The 20,542-nt window shown below is 47.2% G+C and overlaps 3 non-coding genes across 3 annotated transcripts; 2 read left to right on the top strand and 1 right to left on the bottom strand.

Moving 5' to 3' along the window:
* Positions 1–6,811: 6,811 nt before the first annotated feature.
* Positions 6,812–6,974, top strand: LOC126107004 (U1 spliceosomal RNA). The gene has a single exon (XR_007523436.1). It is a non-coding gene; the product is annotated as a U1 spliceosomal RNA (small nuclear RNA).
* A 347-nt stretch (positions 6,975–7,321) lies between these two features.
* On the top strand, positions 7,322–7,396 carry Trnat-ugu (transfer RNA threonine (anticodon UGU)). The gene has a single exon. It is a non-coding gene; the product is annotated as a tRNA-Thr (tRNA).
* Positions 7,397–20,319: 12,923 nt separating this feature from the next.
* Positions 20,320–20,460, bottom strand: LOC126107005 (U4 spliceosomal RNA). The gene has a single exon (XR_007523437.1). It is a non-coding gene; the product is annotated as a U4 spliceosomal RNA (small nuclear RNA).
* Positions 20,461–20,542: the final 82 nt, after the last annotated feature.

Consider the following 20,542-nt stretch of genomic DNA (forward strand, 5'->3'; position numbering starts at 1 on the left):
CTAATGATAATCGAAACTTATTTTGTGGGGGGCAATAGTTGTTTGTGTTTGTTTAACCCGTAACTGGTACACCTATAAATTGTAACACATAAGGTACATCTGGGTCCTCGGGACCCACCCAAGTTTTGAGTATATTTTGGTAAAAAAAACACATTTAAATGAAATTTAAATATGAAACTTTTATTAATGTTTTGTTACTAATGTTTTAAAACCACATTCCTCATTTATGGTCATACCTTAAAGATGTTACAAAAAAGGACAATAAACTGCATAAAATACGAAATGTGAAAAATATACTTTTGGAAAGTCCTGCACATCAGTTACAAATAGTAAGATAGACAACTGAAACTTCACGTTTAAACACAAAATGTACTATGCTTCACAACAGTAAGCCAGAAGAAAAGTTCAAAATCAATATAAAAATTTCTGCAGGCACAACTTTTGGATAAATTTTAGTACATTTCTCAGCTAAATGACTATGTGATCTTTGAAAATAGCAGAAATTATGACAAAATATTAGGTTTCAATTATACAGCATCTTCACCAGTCCATTTCAGTTATTTCATTCATCCAGACTACCGAAACAGTTTGGACATAAAGCAGTGGAACATTCCAAACATAATGGTGTTCGACATCTGGCACACGCCCGGGATGCTTTCCTGTCTTTTTTAGATGGGCACACTGAGCATCTTTTCCTCTTCGATTTAGTAGCACCAGCTTCACTGTGAACCTGGGATGTTCCTGATGCCTTGGAGGGGGTCATGCCTAGAATATCACAAATGGAATTTCGGATATCTTTTCTCAAAAATGGAGAATCCAATCTTCTTTTCATACAATCACTTATGAGTTGTGTACCTAGTTCAATGAGGAATTCTCTGCGTGTCACATCATCAGTATCTTCTTTCCCATGGTACAAAACAAAAGCATTTACACCTGCTATATCTAGCATAGTGTAGAAGACTGCCATAGGCCACCGCCTTGTTCTTCTAGAAGTCGTGTAATTATGCGTCTTTTCGTCAAGTGCGTCAACTCCACCTTTTGTTTTATTGTAGTCATGGATTATTTCAGGCTTATTTTCCACCATACATTCTCCATGGTGCATTGTCGATATCAGGTTGACAACCTTGTTCTTTTTGGGGACGTGTGAAAGTATTGTTACAGAACCAGAGTATCCGTAGATTGAAGAAGACACATTTCTGCCCTTTGCTGTTGAAAAGCTTGGTGGTAGCTCAGCCTTGTTCTTTCTCATGGTGCCAATATAAGTCAAATTACAGTTCGACAACTCATTGACCAACTCCACACTTGAGAACCAGTTGTCCCCTGTCACATTTCTGTTACTTCCCTTGATTGGTTCAACCAACCGCATGACAACAGCTGTTGGTAAGAGGACACGGCGCGGGATGGCTACAGCTGATTTTCCCGAATATATCTCTGCATTCAAACAGTAGTGCATTTTGGCATCAGCTAGAATAAATATTTTTATACCGTATTTCCGTGGCTTGGATGGAATGTACATCCTAAATGGACATCTACCACGGAATCCTACAAGCATTTCGTCAACAGTGACGTACTCTCCGACTGAATAGTTTTCTTGACAAGCTTCTATCAATGAATTGAAGAGCCAAGAGATGTGGTACAGTTTATCTGTGAGTTTCCTTGCGTCACGGGTTGCTGCATCATCAAAACGAAGGCAACGTAATAAAAACAGCAAACGTTTCAAGGGCATAGTTGCCCTAAAAATTGGTCTACCAGTGCCGTTTGTAGCATATAAACCATTCAGATCTTCGTTGTTTGACTTGAAGGCTCCCCACAAATAACAAAGACCTATGACAGCTTTTATTTCAGTACTGTCTGTTAGATTTGAAAAAGAATTCTTTTTTGACTCAGGTGGCAATGACATAATCTTTTCATTGGTTCTGAGTACTACCTCTGCAATCATTTCTTTGCTGAAAAGTAGTTCCCAAAATGCTAGAGGGGTCTTTTCTGTTACCTGTCTAGCTGCATTACGTATGCCAGGAAAGTGAATTGGAGCAATGATGTTGGTTTGAGAGGTTCTTCCACGTATGCTGGGTGTTGTTGACCACTTGAATCTGTTTCTTCCATAGATATAATTAGTTCCAGATTGTTCGTTGTTACTGTCTCCATCATCACTTTCATCACTTCCAGTTTCATGTTCACTAATTTCATAGTCACTGTCGCTTCCACTTATGTCTTCAATATCACTGTCCAATGGTTCGTTCAGATTATCTGTAGTATCTTCCTCGCTCATTTTTCTGAAGCACTACACCGTAAATCCAAGATACCGGAAATAATGCCACGAAAAGAAAACTTTCACTAACGGTACACCTGGGTCCACGGGACCCGATCACCTTTATAGAAACAAAACTAACAAAGAAACGCCTGCAACAATGTTGTGGGCTGGTAGCCAGTTGATTGTTAGGAGAGTACAGGGAGAGGGAAGTCAGTGCTACCACACACATCACGGAGCTGGAAAAAAGAAATTTCGCTCGGGTCCCTGGGACCCAGGTGTACCAGTTACGGGTTAAATTCAAACTTCGGTTGTGATACCACAAAAAAATTAACTTCGTTCCTGATATATGATATGATCTATTCTACTGCTTCTGGCATTCAAATAATTGTTGTGTTCAAATTAACTCATTTGCTTGAATTTATTCTGCCAAAGATGACATTCCGTTTGTCAGAGCTCAGCAGTGTGTTCATCGTACCTGAATATATAAAGATAAGGATAAATTATTTTTGCCCATCTTCACAGCTGAAGTGTCGTGTGGCACAAAGCCAGCTCTGAACGTTTCGTACTTACTTACCAGACGTTACGAAACATTTTGGTGTGTGGGGGGGGGGGGTAGTTTCAAGATTTGAGTTCTATGTTATCGTACCTTCGAGATTCATCGTGATTGTGTGGCAGAATTTACAGTTGTCTGAACATAACGTATTACTTTTGCAAATGAAATTATATTCAGACCAATTTTTCGTACATTTTATACCTGCTGCATGTGTCCTTTTCCCACGCAACAACGGCAAAGTGTGCTGCAAGATTTGAGTTCTATGTTATCGTACCTTCGAGATTCATCGTGATTGTGTGGCAGAATTTACAGTTGTCTGAACATAACGTATTACTTTTGCAAATGAAATTATATTCAGACCAATTTTTCGTACATTTTATACCTGCTGCATGTGTCCTTTTCCCACGCAACAACGGCAAAGTGTGCTGCATATGCTATTGCGCAGAGTTGTACAGGTTGTACAGATGCGACATTTGCATTATAGGGCCAAGTTAGAACATTCAGAGAATTTAGAAACTGAACAGTTTACGCCAGGACGTAGAGCTTACGAGAGAGAGAGATCGAAATACGTATTTCGTGCGTCGAGGGAAACGAGCGCTAGGCCTAAGAGCTTACGAGAGAGAGATCGAAACACGTGTTTCGTTCGTTGATGGAAAGAAAGGGAAAAGGGCGGGGGGGGGGGGGGGGATCTTACAGCGCATGCGCAGGCTGTGCGTTAAGGGTGACATCTACCATCGGCACACAGAGTTTGGTGTCCAATTCGACTCAACTTGGCGGTCCCACATTTCTATTTTTGTGTTATGGAGCCGACTGTCCGTTTGGAACACCATAGAGTAGTTTCTTATTAATGTGAATGCAGTTCTCTCTTGTTTCATGTTGTGTGTGTCGTGGGGTAGATCACATGTAATGTAAACTTAGATACGCACTTGATTCGTATAATGTCTGAGATAAGGTGTAGGCCACCATCTATGTCCGCTCCACTGCTCCTCTTCCTTCATCTCGCAAATTGACTGCACCTTCCCTACCTATGTGATTGCTGCCTACCTCAACATCCATAGCTGCACTCCTGCTGCCCTTCGGCGGTGGCATCAGTTCCTCTGCACGATCCAAGGTGATCTTGTTCCCCTTCCCCAGCACACCCGACCTGAAAGTGACCCCCCCCCCCCCCCGATGTTGTCATTGCTTCCTCCAACCTCCTTGGGCGTATCGCTGTCGCCGTCCTTGACCCCACAGGTAGCGATCACCATAACGTCTGCTCACCGCCCCCCTCCGGATCCGCACCCTGCACCCCCTCCCAAGGTCGTCCATGACTATCACCGGGACTCCATCTCTACCCAGGTCGAAAGCCACCCTCTTACCTATTGCCATCCTGACGACATCATCCACACCTCGTCTTTCCTTCAGAAGGTAATTACTGACGCCGTGGAGGCCCATGTTCCTACTAAAACCATCCACCCACACCATCCCACTCTCCCTTCGCGGGCTGTCCTCCTCCTCCGTGAATCCCGCCGCCTCTATCGCTCCTTCCTGCGCACTTGTGACAGGGATACACTCCAACGCCACCGGCAAATACAGCGACACGTACGGAACCTTATTACAGCAACGAAACGCCGAAACTGGCGCCAGACCTGCACACGACTCAACGCCACCCTCCCTATCAACTCCTCCAAGTACTGGTCCGCCTTCCATCGCCTTACTGGTTCCCTTTCCGCTCCCCACTACCCTCTTCTCCATAACGATCGCCCGCTTCCTGACAACCTCAGTAAGGCCAACCACTTCGATTCCCGCCTTTCCGAGGTCTTCTCCATCCCCGATGATCCCCACTTTGATTATTCTCTTTTCCCCACCATCATGGAACGTGCCGATACCTCAGTCGCTCCACTTGCACCTAGTCTCCAGTACTTGGGGCAGTTGCCCCCTCCGACATAAACACTCCCATCACAGAACAAGACATTAAAATTATCCTCCGGTCCAAACGCAACACGGCCCCTGGTCACAACTGTGTTACCTACTGTCACTTTCGAGAAAGCCCCTATTCCTTCCTGACTGTCCTCGCCCATCTCTATAATGTCATCCTCTCTACTGGATTCTACCCTGACCTGTGGAAGACCTCCCGCGTCCTCTTATTCCTCAAACCCGACAAACCCCCTTCTGCCGCCTCTTCCTATTCCCCATCTGCCTCACCTCCATCTTCAGTAAGGTGTTTGAATCTATCCTCTCCCGCCGTATCCATCAGCACCTTGCTCAGCACCACCTCCTCCCCCTTACCCAGTGTGGCTTCCGACCCTCCTATGCTGAAGACCAACTCCTCAACCTCGTTCACCTTCTGTCCCTCCAGCTCAACTCCCATCGCTCTGCCATTTTTTTTCCCTTGACCTCCAGAATGCCTATGACCGTGTATGGCATCCCGGTCTCCTTTGTCAACTCCAAACCTACGCCCTGCCTATCAGTTTTTTTTGTCTGGTCGCTTCCTTCCTCTTGCACCGTCCTTCCTATGTCACCCTCCACAACACCAACTCCCATATCTTTTATCCCATGACTGGCGTCCCCCAGGGTTCTGTCCTCTCCCCTCTCCTTGTATACGGCTGATATGCCCAAGCCACCCCCACCAGTCCACCTTCTCCAGTATGCTGATGAACCTGCCTTCCTGGCTCTCTATACTACCCTTCAACGGTCCCAACGTACCCTCCAAACCCACCTTAACCAGTTCACCACTTGGTGTAACCCCTCCAAAACCCAGGCAATCATCATAGGCCGCACTACTCGCTCCTTTCGCCTCCATGATTTCTACCTCACCCCCACCCTGAAATACCTTGGCCTCACCCTCGACTGACACCTTACCTGGACCCCTCATCTCCAGACCGTCCAGCAGAAAGCCCATTCCCGCCTCCGCCTTTTGAAACTCCTGTCTGGCCGGACATGGGGATTTCATCCTTCTACCATCCTCCACACCTACAAATCCCTCGTCTGTCCTATCCTCTGTTATGCCAGCGTTGCCTGGATCTCTGCCCCCACCCGATTTTACAAGGCCCTCCAAATCCTTGAATGCCATGCGCTCTGCCTTGCCTTCCGTATCCGCCTTCCTTCCCCCACTCGGCTCCTGTATGAACTGATCCCCTTCCCCCACCTCCTCCTGTTCCTCCAACATCTCCGCATCCTTTACATTGTCCGCAGGCTTGATCCCCCCCACCCTCTGGTTTCCTCCTTCCTCTCCAGCCCCCGCCCGTTGCCGCGCCTCTATCGCTGTATCCCTCCCTCTCTCCACCTCCACACCCTCCATCTCCTTCATCAGGGCAATTTCCAACGCCTCCCCCTCCCAGATGATGAACTTCGCCGTGACATCTACCCTTCCTTCCAACTATAACCTGGCCTTGTTTCCCCCCGCCCCCTCCTCCCCAGGGCCCCCTTTTTCCTCTCCCCTCCTTCTCCCAGAGCGGATTTTCCTTCTCCTCCCCCCCCCCCGAGACCCTGCACCCCATACTTGCCTTTTTCCTTCCCACATCCCTCCCTACCTGGCTCTCTTCAGCGCGCCACCCGCTCATCTCCCCCCTCTCTTCCCCTCCCTCTCGGTCTCCCTCATCTCCTTGCGCCTGGCAGATCCTCTGTTTTGATCATCGTCAGTGTGCCACATCAGTGTTGTCTTAAGTGCTGTTTCTCCTGTGCGTCAAGAGGTGTGATTTTAATTGTGTACTGCCTTGAGGTTCGCCGTCAGTGTTTGTTATGTGCTACGCCATTCGCCGATACCTTTTATGCTCCAGTCATACTGTGCCTTGTGTTCTTTTAATTGTCGCAGTGTGTGGCCTTTTGTGTGTGCTACTTTTAAACAGTTTTTTATCTCCATTTTACAGTCACCCCGTTTTTTTGTCTATTGCCTTCCATGATGTTCCCCCTTTTTTATATCTATGTCTTCTATTGTTTGTTCTATGTCTTTCGGCTGAAGAGCAGCGCATATGCTGCTGCCAGCCCGCCCCGATGGGGAATTAATAAAAAAAACGGTGTAGGCATACATACTTACCTGGCACAGGGGATACCGTGATCATGAAGGTGGTTCCCCCAGCACGAGGCTCTTCCATTGCACTTCGGTTGGGCTGACCCCTGCGATTACCCCTAATGTGGGTAACTCGGGTCTATAATTTTTGACAGTCGGGATTGCGTTAACACAGACCCGGTCTAATTATAATCTAAAATAATTTTGCGGTAGTACATGTTCATATGAAGATATTAACTGTTCTCGAAAGAACGGATACAATTGACGACCGTGCAGCTTCTTTAGAATAAAAGATAATTAATTGAAACCCTCAGCTGCTGACAGGTGTTGTTGACATACCTCGATGGCGACAGCTGAAAAGGTGTGGCCCGACCGGGACTCGAACCCGGGATCTATTACTTACATTCTGAGCCACCGAGGACGAATAGCTCGACCCACATTCATGGGGGTCTCAACGGGAAGCGTGCGACCCACATTCATGGGGGTCTCACGGGAAGCGTGCATGTCCCTGCAGTCGCGCTATTCATCTGACTTCGGTGGCTCAGATGGATAGGGCGTCTGCCATGTAAGCAGGAGATCCCGGGTTCGATTCCCGGTTGGGTCACACATTGTCAGCTCTCCCCATCGAAGTATATATTTCTTCGCGTTTCTTTAAATTTATAAACTTGGGTTGTGATAACACATATTCCTCCATATTTCTAAAAATTTAATTAAAAGTTCTTGAGCCAGCATTCCTTACGTCCCGAGATTTCTGGTCCTAGTAGGATACTGTTGGGTGTGAGGGAGATATAACACATTGTCAGTTCGAAAGCGACATTAAAGAGCCATGACACTTGCCATTTCATCCAGCTCCAGCGTGTGTTGTTCTGATGGAACTTACCCTGGTCGTTCTTTGCTCGACTTCTGTTTGAATTTGTCTTATAATGGAACACAATAGGGCCTAGTGAAGTGTACATTTGTCCGAGGAATCTTACGACAAATACACTCTAGGAATCCCCAAAAAACAGCATGTAACACGTTTCCACCTGATGCAACTGCCTTAGTTTTCTTCTGGTGTATGATTTGGACGTGAACTGCCTGTGATGTCAGCTTCCTCGCTCACTCTGATCTTCCATAATCATTCATTGAACTTCCCGCAGTCTGGGGCGTGCCTAACTTCTCATTGTGTGTGCGCATGTTTTAATACATCAGTTCGAAAATAAATAGTCTTCAGTGCAATACCAGAAACCACATGAATGTATTCCAATTTGTTTTCATCTGTTCAGCTGTCGAACTCTTCAAATTCACATAAATAAAAAATAATAATTCTTGCGCGTTCGCCATGCAACAGCTCATTGTTACTACTTACGGCGTGATACCAAAATAATTGTACTTCGCATGTATATATTCGAAACGTTAGACGCAGTCGTTGCAAGAATCATGTCTTCCCCAGCACTGGCGTGATCATTAGCTTCTCACCCTTTCACATACAGACCTCTCAACCTACACTCGCACTTTCCTAGCCACTGTTGTACTATTTTGTTAATTCCTCTTATCGGCCGCATATAACCCAAGGAAAGCAACAAATAAAGTTACATATTAACAGGCGAATGGAGTACAGTGCACTGATAACCAGTTACGACCATTGCGCTAATTCGTGATAAACCCACAATGTTGACTAAGAGTAATACTGAGAGATTACGCTGTGCGTATAAATTAGTAGCAAAGCAAAGCAAAGCAAAGCAAAGAAACAGTCTACAATTCGTAGAATGAAAGAAGGGTGAAAATATGGGGCAACTGTTTTGGCTCAAGTGCCAACACCCACCGAGCGAGGTGGCGCAGTGGTTAGCACACTGGACTCGCATTCGGGAGGACGACGGTTCAATCCCGGGTCCGGCCATCCTGATTTAGGTTTTCCATGATTTCCCTAAATCGCTCCAGGCAAATGCCGGGATGGTTCCTTTGAAAGGGCACGGCCGATTTCCTTCCCCGTCCTTCCCTAATCCGATGACCTCGCTGTCTGGTCTCCTCCCCCACCCAATAATTATCGAGAAAATGTTTGTTCAAGTTTCTGCATTTCATAAGCCAGCATTGCGCAATGTCGGTAGAGCAATCTGTAACTACAGTCTGACGTTTCTCTTTATTTATTTTTTGCTGTCGCCGAAGTACGCGACAAAACTACTTTCTGTCACGTTGTGAAATACAATGAAACTGTTGGCGAAAGAAATAAACAATGCAGATCTTATTAAAAATACGCCCGACCATCCAGATATACTTTTTTAGTTATTTCCAAACGGCTGCAGATACGTGTTGGGATGGCTCATTTGAAAAGAAACGGTTGAATTCCGAGCTTTTGCATCGTCTCTAATCTGTTTGTCGACGGGACGTTAAATCCTAATTTTTCTCCCCTCCCTATTAATCGTCTAACATGAACAGTAATTGAAAATCAAAACGTATAAATCCTAGTGTTTAAAACTTTTGCTTTGAACAATCACATTTTTTAGAATAAATATTATTAGAAAAAGCGATGTCGTTAACGTTGCCAAATACCTTGCGGCCTGGCAATAATTTTGCGTCATACTGCATGCATATCGAAGCATTTTCTTGGAAGCCGGAGCTTGCATTGGCTGATGAATAAAGGTGTATGTTTTAATCGCGTCACTTGCGATTTCTCTTTACTGTGCGATGAGAATAGGCACTTTAGTGATCGACGAATGCAATCCTTCATCTGTCGGTAAAAGTTACGTCTCATGGTTAACAGAACGCCGTATACTTTAGCGGAATTACTTTTAATGTACACACCAAAGAGTTTATAGAGACCGACGTGTTCCCAGTTTTTCTTGAAGAGAATTCGATTGCGACATTGGAGACATGCGCATTGAAATGGTCATTATATTGAACTAGCTGATATTAAGACTGATAATATTAATAGTATAACATTAAACGTAGCATACTCAAACATTATTTTGCAAGTCTTCGAACACAATAACACGAAGTATATGACACATTTATTTTTATTTTACAAATGGTAGTGAAACCATTTAAAGTTGCGTTCCCTGATCCTGTCTTCACTTCGCAATCCAAATAATTTTTTTAGAGGATCTGCCCTTCATTTAATTACCTTTCTGGGGGAGGGGGGGGGGGCAATCGTAAATTATATTTCACGAGAAGCAAGGGTGGATCTTACACGTTGTAGGTGTACAACAGGCTTCAATTACGACTGAAACATCAGTGTGTGTAATGCATTGTAAATCATTAACGGTGGCGTATTGCGTGTAATTGACTTGATGCGTGTCGCATCGTTACATTGTCGCTCTTGACACACTGCTCTTACATCCCTCGTTTCTTTGTTGAGCTCTCGCGGTTTTTTCTCGTCGCTTCCGCCTCGGGTGAGGTTTTATAAATTTATAAGCTGATCCCACTGCACTTCGGTTGAACTCGGGTGTCGTGACTGCGCTCGCCCAGACCCGGTCTAATATAATAAAGTCAAATTTATTACACTCTGTTATTGTATAACCGCAGGTTATAAACGTAAATAAATTATACATGTTGTCATTTACCAATTACCGGGCTTGTGGGGTGATTGAAAATTAATGTCCAGGGATAACATCAACCGTTAGTTCTATTTATTAAAAAATGCCTATGTTCCAAATTTTGAACCAATGTTCAAATGTGTGTGAAATTATATGGGACTTGAAACTTCCTGGCAGATTAAAACTGTGTGCCCGACCGAGACTCGAACTCGGGACCTTTGCCTTTCGCGGGCAAGTGCTCTACCAACTGAGCTACCGAAGCACGACTCACGCCCGGTACTCACAGCTTTACTTCTGCCAGTACCTCGTCTCCTACCTTCCAAACTTTACAGAAGCTCTCCTGCGAAACTTGCAGAACTAGCACTCCTGAAAGAAAGGATATTGCGGAGACATGGCTTAGCCACAGCCTGGGGGATGTTTCCAGAATGAGATTTTCACTCTGCAGCGGAGTGTGCGCTGATATGAAACTTCCTGGCAGATTAAAACTGTGTGCCCGACCGAGACTCGAACTCGGGACCTTTGCCTTTCGCGGGCAAGTGCTCTACCAACTGAGCTACCGAAGCACGACTCACGCCCGGTACTCACAGCTTTACTTCTGCCAGTATCTCGTCTCCTACCTTCCAAACTTTACAGAAGCTCTCCTGCGAAACTTGCAGAACTAGCACTCCTGAAAGAAAGGATATTGCGGAGACATGGCTTAGCCACAGCCTGGGGGATGTTTCCAGAATGAGATTTTCACTCTGCAGCGGAGTGTGCGCTGATATGAAACTTCCTGGCAGATTAAAACTGTGTGCCCGACCGAGACTCGAACTCGGGACCTTTGCCTTTCGCGGGCAAGTGCTCTACCAACTGAGCTACCGAAGCACGACTCACGCCCGGTACTCACAGCTTTACTTCTGCCAGTACCTCGTCTCCTACCTTCCAAACTTTACAGAAGCTCTCCTGCGAAACTTGCAGAACTAGCACTCCTGAAAGAAAGGATATTGCGGAGACATGGCTTAGCCACAGCCTGGGGGATGTTTCCAGAATGAGATTTTCACTCTGCAGCGGAGTGTGCGCTGATATGAAACTTCCTGGCAGATTAAAACTGTGTGCCCGACCGAGACTCGAACTCGGGACCTTTGCCTTTCGCGGGCAAGTGCTCTACCAACTGAGCTACCGAAGCACGACTCACGCCCGGTACTCACAGCTTTACTTCTGCCAGTACCTCGTCTCCTACCTTCCAAACTTTACAGAAGCTCTCCTGCGAAACTTGCAGAACTAGCACTCCTGAAAGAAAGGATATTGCGGAGACATGGCTTAGCCACAGCCTGGGGGATGTTTCCAGAATGAGATTTTCACTCTGCAGCGGAGTGTGCGCTGATATGAAACTTCCTGGCAGATTAAAACTGTGTGCCCGACCGAGACTCGAACTCGGGACCTTTGCCTTTCGCGGGCAAGTGCTCTACCAACTGAGCTACCGAAGCACGACTCACGCCCGGTACTCACAGCTTTACTTCTGCCAGTACCTCGTCTCCTACCTTCCAAACTTTACAGAAGCTCTCCTGCGAAACTTGCAGAACTAGCACTCCTGAAAGAAAGGATATTGCGGAGACATGGCTTAGCCACAGCCTGGGGGATGTTTCCAGAATGAGATTTTCACTCTGCAGCGGAGTGTGCGCTGATATGAAACTTCCTGGCAGATTAAAACTGTGTGCCCGACCGAGACTCGAACTCGGGACCTTTGCCTTTCGCGGGCAAGTGCTCTACCAACTGAGCTACCGAAGCACGACTCACGCCCGGTACTCACAGCTTTACTTCTGCCAGTACCTCGTCTCCTACCTTCCAAACTTTACAGAAGCTCTCCTGCGAAACTTGCAGAACTAGCACTCCTGAAAGAAAGGATATTGCGGAGACATGGCTTAGCCACAGCCTGGGGGATGTTTCCAGAATGAGATTTTCACTCTGCAGCGGAGTGTGCGCTGATATGAAACTTCCTGGCAGATTAAAACTGTGTGCCCGACCGAGACTCGAACTCGGGACCTTTGCCTTTCGCGGGCAAGTGCTCTACCAACTGAGCTACCGAAGCACGACTCACGCCCGGTACTCACAGCTTTACTTCTGCCAGTACCTCGTCTCCTACCTTCCAAACTTTACAGAAGCTCTCCTGCGAAACTTGCAGAACTAGCACTCCTGAAAGAAAGGATATTGCGGAGACATGGCTTAGCCACAGCCTGGGGGATGTTTCCAGAATGAGATTTTCACTCTGCAGCGGAGTGTGCGCTGATATGAAACTTCCTGGCAGATTAAAACTGTGTGCCCGACCGAGACTCGAACTCGGGACCTTTGCCTTTCGCGGGCAAGTGCTCTACCAACTGAGCTACCGAAGCACGACTCACGCCCGGTACTCACAGCTTTACTTCTGCCAGTACCTCGTCTCCTACCTTCCAAACTTTACAGAAGCTCTCCTGCGAAACTTGCAGAACTAGCACTCCTGAAAGAAAGGATATTGCGGAGACATGGCTTAGCCACAGCCTGGGGGATGTTTCCAGAATGAGATTTTCACTCTGCAGCGGAGTGTGCGCTGATATGAAACTTCCTGGCAGATTAAAACTGTGTGCCCGACCGAGACTCGAACTCGGGACCTTTGCCTTTCGCGGGCAAGTGCTCTACCAACTGAGCTACCGAAGCACGACTCACGCCCGGTACTCACAGCTTTACTTCTGCCAGTACCTCGTCTCCTACCTTCCAAACTTTACAGAAGCTCTCCTGCGAAACTTGCAGAACTAGCACTCCTGAAAGAAAGGATATTGCGGAGACATGGCTTAGCCACAGCCTGGGGGATGTTTCCAGAATGAGATTTTCACTCTGCAGCGGAGTGTGCGCTGATATGAAACTTCCTGGCAGATTAAAACTGTGTGCCCGACCGAGACTCGAACTCGGGACCTTTGCCTTTCGCGGGCAAGTGCTCTACCAACTGAGCTACCGAAGCACGACTCACGCCCGGTACTCACAGCTTTACTTCTGCCAGTACCTCGTCTCCTACCTTCCAAACTTTACAGAAGCTCTCCTGCGAAACTTGCAGAACTAGCACTCCTGAAAGAAAGGATATTGCGGAGACATGGCTTAGCCACAGCCTGGGGGATGTTTCCAGAATGAGATTTTCACTCTGCAGCGGAGTGTGCGCTGATATGAAACTTCCTGGCAGATTAAAACTGTGTGCCCGACCGAGACTCGAACTCGGGACCTTTGCCTTTCGCGGGCAAGTGCTCTACCAACTGAGCTACCGAAGCACGACTCACGCCCGGTACTCACAGCTTTACTTCTGCCAGTACCTCGTCTCCTACCTTCCAAACTTTACAGAAGCTCTCCTGCGAAACTTGCAGAACTAGCACTCCTGAAAGAAAGGATATTGCGGAGACATGGCTTAGCCACAGCCTGGGGGATGTTTCCAGAATGAGATTTTCACTCTGCAGCGGAGTGTGCGCTGATATGAAACTTCCTGGCAGATTAAAACTGTGTGCCCGACCGAGACTCGAACTCGGGACCTTTGCCTTTCGCGGGCAAGTGCTCTACCAACTGAGCTACCGAAGCACGACTCACGCCCGGTACTCACAGCTTTACTTCTGCCAGTACCTCGTCTCCTACCTTCCAAACTTTACAGAAGCTCTCCTGCGAAACTTGCAGAACTAGCACTCCTGAAAGAAAGGATATTGCGGAGACATGGCTTAGCCACAGCCTGGGGGATGTTTCCAGAATGAGATTTTCACTCTGCAGCGGAGTGTGCGCTGATATGAAACTTCCTGGCAGATTAAAACTGTGTGCCCGACCGAGACTCGAACTCGGGACCTTTGCCTTTCGCGGGCAAGTGCTCTACCAACTGAGCTACCGAAGCACGACTCACGCCCGGTACTCACAGCTTTACTTCTGCCAGTACCTCGTCTCCTACCTTCCAAACTTTACAGAAGCTCTCCTGCGAAACTTGCAGAACTAGCACTCCTGAAAGAAAGGATATTGCGGAGACATGGCTTAGCCACAGCCTGGGGGATGTTTCCAGAATGAGATTTTCACTCTGCAGCGGAGTGTGCGCTGATATGAAACTTCCTGGCAGATTAAAACTGTGTGCCCGACCGAGACTCGAACTCGGGACCTTTGCCTTTCGCGGGCAAGTGCTCTACCAACTGAGCTACCGAAGCACGACTCACGCCCGGTACTCACAGCTTTACTTCTGCCAGTACCTCGTCTCCTACCTTCCAAACTTTACAGAAGCTCTCCTGCGAAACTTGCAGAACTAGCACTCCTGAAAGAAAGGATATTGCGGAGACATGGCTTAGCCACAGCCTGGGGGATGTTTCCAGAATGAGATTTTCACTCTGCAGCGGAGTGTGCGCTGATATGAAACTTCCTGGCAGATTAAAACTGTGTGCCCGACCGAGACTCGAACTCGGGACCTTTGCCTTTCGCGGGCAAGTGCTCTACCAACTGAGCTACCGAAGCACGACTCACGCCCGGTACTCACAGCTTTACTTCTGCCAGTACCTCGTCTCCTACCTTCCAAACTTTACAGAAGCTCTCCTGCGAAACTTGCAGAACTAGCACTCCTGAAAGAAAGGATATTGCGGAGACATGGCTTAGCCACAGCCTGGGGGATGTTTCCAGAATGAGATTTTCACTCTGCAGCGGAGTGTGCGCTGATATGAAACTTCCTGGCAGATTAAAACTGTGTGCCCGACCGAGACTCGAACTCGGGACCTTTGCCTTTCGCGGGCAAGTGCTCTACCAACTGAGCTACCGAAGCACGACTCACGCCCGGTACTCACAGCTTTACTTCTGCCAGTACCTCGTCTCCTACCTTCCAAACTTTACAGAAGCTCTCCTGCGAAACTTGCAGAACTAGCACTCCTGAAAGAAAGGATATTGCGGAGACATGGCTTAGCCACAGCCTGGGGGATGTTTCCAGAATGAGATTTTCACTCTGCAGCGGAGTGTGCGCTGATATGAAACTTCCTGGCAGATTAAAACTGTGTGCCCGACCGAGACTCGAACTCGGGACCTTTGCCTTTCGCGGGCAAGTGCTCTACCAACTGAGCTACCGAAGCACGACTCACGCCCGGTACTCACAGCTTTACTTCTGCCAGTACCTCGTCTCCTACCTTCCAAACTTTACAGAAGCTCTCCTGCGAAACTTGCAGAACTAGCACTCCTGAAAGAAAGGATATTGCGGAGACATGGCTTAGCCACAGCCTGGGGGATGTTTCCAGAATGAGATTTTCACTCTGCAGCGGAGTGTGCGCTGATATGAAACTTCCTGGCAGATTAAAACTGTGTGCCCGACCGAGACTCGAACTCGGGACCTTTGCCTTTCGCGGGCAAGTGCTCTACCAACTGAGCTACCGAAGCACGACTCACGCCCGGTACTCACAGCTTTACTTCTGCCAGTACCTCGTCTCCTACCTTCCAAACTTTACAGAAGCTCTCCTGCGAAACTTGCAGAACTAGCACTCCTGAAAGAAAGGATATTGCGGAGACATGGCTTAGCCACAGCCTGGGGGATGTTTCCAGAATGAGATTTTCACTCTGCAGCGGAGTGTGCGCTGATATGAAACTTCCTGGCAGATTAAAACTGTGTGCCCGACCGAGACTCGAACTCGGGACCTTTGCCTTTCGCGGGCAAGTGCTCTACCAACTGAGCTACCGAAGCACGACTCACGCCCGGTACTCACAGCTTTACTTCTGCCAGTACCTCGTCTCCTACCTTCCAAACTTTACAGAAGCTCTCCTGCGAAACTTGCAGAACTAGCACTCCTGAAAGAAAGGATATTGCGGAGACATGGCTTAGCCACAGCCTGGGGGATGTTTCCAGAATGAGATTTTCACTCTGCAGCGGAGTGTGCGCTGATATGAAACTTCCTGGCAGATTAAAACTGTGTGCCCGACCGAGACTCGAACTCGGGACCTTTGCCTTTCGCGGGCAAGTGCTCTACCAACTGAGCTACCGAAGCACGACTCACGCCCGGTACTCACAGCTTTACTTCTGCCAGTACCTCGTCTCCTACCTTCCAAACTTTACAGAAGCTCTCCTGCGAAACTTGCAGAACTAGCACTCCTGAAAGAAAGGATATTGCGGAGACATGGCTTAGCCACAGCCTGGGGGATGTTTCCAGAATGAGATTTTCACTCTGCAGCGGAGTGTGCGCTGATATGAAACTTCCTGGCAGATTAAAACTGTGTGCCCGACCGAGACTCGAACTCGGGACCTTTGCCTTTCGCGGGCAAGTGCTCTACCAACTGAGCTACCGAAGCACGACTCACGCCCGGTACTCACAGCTTTACTTCTGCCAGTACCTCGTCTCCTACCTTCCAAACTTTACAGAAGCTCTCCTGCGAAACTTGCAGAACTAGCACTCCTGAAAGAAAGGATATTGCGGAGACATGGCTTAGCCACAGCCTGGGGGATGTTTCCAGAATGAGATTTTCACTCTGCAGCGGAGTGTGCGCTGATATGAAACTTCCTGGCAGATTAAAACTGTGTGCCCGACCGAGACTCGAACTCGGGACCTTTGCCTTTCGCGGGCAAGTGCTCTACCAACTGAGCTACCGAAGCACGACTCACGCCCGGTACTCACAGCTTTACTTCTGCCAGTACCTCGTCTCCTACCTTCCAAACTTTACAGAAGCTCTCCTGCGAAACTTGCAGAACTAGCACTCCTGAAAGAAAGGATATTGCGGAGACATGGCTTAGCCACAGCCTGGGGGATGTTTCCAGAATGAGATTTTCACTCTGCAGCGGAGTGTGCGCTGATATGAAACTTCCTGGCAGATTAAAACTGTGTGCCCGACCGAGACTCGAACTCGGGACCTTTGCCTTTCGCGGGCAAGTGCTCTACCAACTGAGCTACCGAAGCACGACTCACGCCCGGTACTCACAGCTTTACTTCTGCCAGTACCTCGTCTCCTACCTTCCAAACTTTACAGAAGCTCTCCTGCGAAACTTGCAGAACTAGCACTCCTGAAAGAAAGGATATTGCGGAGACATGGCTTAGCCACAGCCTGGGGGATGTTTCCAGAATGAGATTTTCACTCTGCAGCGGAGTGTGCGCTGATATGAAACTTCCTGGCAGATTAAAACTGTGTGCCCGACCGAGACTCGAACTCGGGACCTTTGCCTTTCGCGGGCAAGTGCTCTACCAACTGAGCTACCGAAGCACGACTCACGCCCGGTACTCACAGCTTTACTTCTGCCAGTACCTCGTCTCCTACCTTCCAAACTTTACAGAAGCTCTCCTGCGAAACTTGCAGAACTAGCACTCCTGAAAGAAAGGATATTGCGGAGACATGGCTTAGCCACAGCCTGGGGGATGTTTCCAGAATGAGATTTTCACTCTGCAGCGGAGTGTGCGCTGATATGAAACTTCCTGGCAGATTAAAACTGTGTGCCCGACCGAGACTCGAACTCGGGACCTTTGCCTTTCGCGGGCAAGTGCTCTACCAACTGAGCTACCGAAGCACGACTCACGCCCGGTACTCACAGCTTTACTTCTGCCAGTACCTCGTCTCCTACCTTCCAAACTTTACAGAAGCTCTCCTGCGAAACTTGCAGAACTAGCACTCCTGAAAGAAAGGATATTGCGGAGACATGGCTTAGCCACAGCCTGGGGGATGTTTCCAGAATGAGATTTTCACTCTGCAGCGGAGTGTGCGCTGATATGAAACTTCCTGGCAGATTAAAACTGTGTGCCCGACCGAGACTCGAACTCGGGACCTTTGCCTTTCGCGGGCAAGTGCTCTACCAACTGAGCTACCGAAGCACGACTCACGCCCGGTACTCACAGCTTTACTTCTGCCATATCCGCAATATCCTTTCTTTCAGGAGTGCTAGTTCTGCAAGTTTCGCAGGAGAGCTTCTGTAAAGTTTGGAAGGTAGGAGACGAGGTACTGGCAGAAGTAAAGCTGTGAGTACCGGGCGTGAGTCGTGCTTCGGTAGCTCAGTTGGTAGAGCACTTGCCCGCGAAAGGCAAAGGTCCCGAGTTCGAGTCTCGGTCGGGCACACAGTTTTAATCTGCCAGTAAGTTTCATATCAGCGCACACTCCGCTGCAGAGTGAAAATCTCATTCTATATGGGACTTAACTGCTAAGGTCATCAGTCCCTAAGCTTACACACTTCTTAACCTAAATTATCCTAAGGAGAAACACACACACCCATGAGAGGACTCGAACCTCCGCCGGGACCAGCCGCACAGTCCATGACTGCAGCGCCCGAGACAGCTCGGCTAATCCCGCGCGGCATTCTCATTAATCGTATGTCGCTTACGTAGTGCCAGTTCGATGGTTTCATCTGTTTTCAACTATACGGAAAGCAGACTCCTAGGCAGGGCACTCACCTACGAGGTGTGCCAAGTCGTAATCTTATTTATTCGAAACACAGTCCGCGATACTACTCACTTCCAGGGAATACGCTATAGTGTTACATTTCGTTGTCTGTTTCCACATAATGCTCGATAGATTTTCTTTCCACGAAGTTATTGCACAAAAGGTACATGCAAGTTCGGTGTTGTTTTGGGTGACCCGTGCTTATTTGCACTAGATATTTTTAGGGTTCCGCGCCACAATCGGTAAAAACGGAACCCATACAGGATCACTTTGTTGTCTGTCCACCTGTCTGTCCACTGTTAAAAACTGTACTTCTCAGGAACGGGTAGATTTATGAAGTTGAGATGTAGGTCACATACTAAGGCCTACAGTCCATTGCCAGGATAAAAAGTTAAAGCTTGTAAGTCAATGCAGTCAAAAGATACGGCCATGTATGACACATATTTTGAGACTCTCAAACTTACTCATCAAAACCAATGGGATACTTCTTGTTTGCCTAGAATCACGAAATTTGGCAAGAAACAAAGTTTCGCAGTACAGCTAAAGGGAATAAATCGAAAACTGTAATTTTATAAATACGTAAAAAAAAAGTTTTGGCCGTTTGTTATCTTACGGTTCCTTGGTGGGTAAAAGATTAAAGCTTCTCAGTCAATGCAATCAAAAGATATGGTCATTTACGTCACATATTTTGATATTCGCAAACTCGCTCGTCAAAACCGATAAGAGTACTCCACGTTGACCTACAATAATGAAGTTTGGCAAGAAGCAAGGTTTCATAGTGCAAGTAAAGGAATAAGATCCGAGTATAGTGAATCTGTAATTATATCAGGCAATAAAACCATAACATTCTTGAAAATCTTGGAATCCCTGGGATCGATATCTTGCCAGTATCAGTGCCGAAAACCGGCAAAAATGGTGGAGATTCTCGATTCCCGGCATAGAAAAACTGTCTTTATATGTAATGAAGTTTGTGTGGAACCCATAGTACGTTTTTAGTCATAAGAAGTTTTGGTTATTTTTCTTATTTAGATAGGGTGCTTTGAAAAGGGCCTTTTCGTCTCATAAAATATCGCTGTTTATTCGGATAGAATACAAATCGCTGGGAGTGGCATCCAAGAAAAATCCCAATGAAAAAGGAGTGATCGTAGGACAATGAAACTTTTGTAAGGACATGCGAAAAAGAAACAACGAATAAACCTTTGAAATTCAATTTCCACATGAGACGGTAAGATTTGTTAATTGCGTACAAGGTTACAAAAGTTGCTCAGTGTGACGCCCATCTGCACTAGTGACAGCCTGGAACCCCATTGGAAATTGCTCTACGGCTATTAGAATCAATCAGAAGACAGGGAAAATTACTTTGTAATATGTGTATCGACCTATAACTCGCAACACGAGGTAATTGTCTGCAACTGCCACGAAAATCTTTACAGTTCCGTTACTTATATATAAGAGGAACGCAAAGCCCCTTCTTGTAATATGTGTATCGACCTATAACTCGCAACACGAGGTAATTGTCTGCAACTGCCACGAAAATCTTTACAGTTCCGTTACTTATATATATGAGGAACGCAAAGCCCCTTCGCTGGGTCTGTTATTGATGATGGGAAGTAAGAAATGGCCTTTATGATATTCCTAACTTTTATGTGTTTGAATTTAATTATGACTCCCGTAGGAGTTTGCAAAAATTGCCGTAGCGGACGGTATTTCACGTCCACTAGGCGGGGTATTGGTAAAAGTTTTCAACTAGCAATAATCGCACCTCGGATAAACCTCATTGGTTACGATATTGCCACTGCGCAAAGGTACACGAGTGTCCGTTCTGGGAGAACTTATGCCTTAACGCAGTCGCGACTGTGTATGAGAACTTTCACAATATAGCTTAAAAA

This window comes from Schistocerca cancellata, chromosome 10, assembly GCF_023864275.1.
Source record: "Schistocerca cancellata isolate TAMUIC-IGC-003103 chromosome 10, iqSchCanc2.1, whole genome shotgun sequence".
NCBI lineage: Eukaryota > Metazoa > Arthropoda > Insecta > Orthoptera > Acrididae > Schistocerca > Schistocerca cancellata.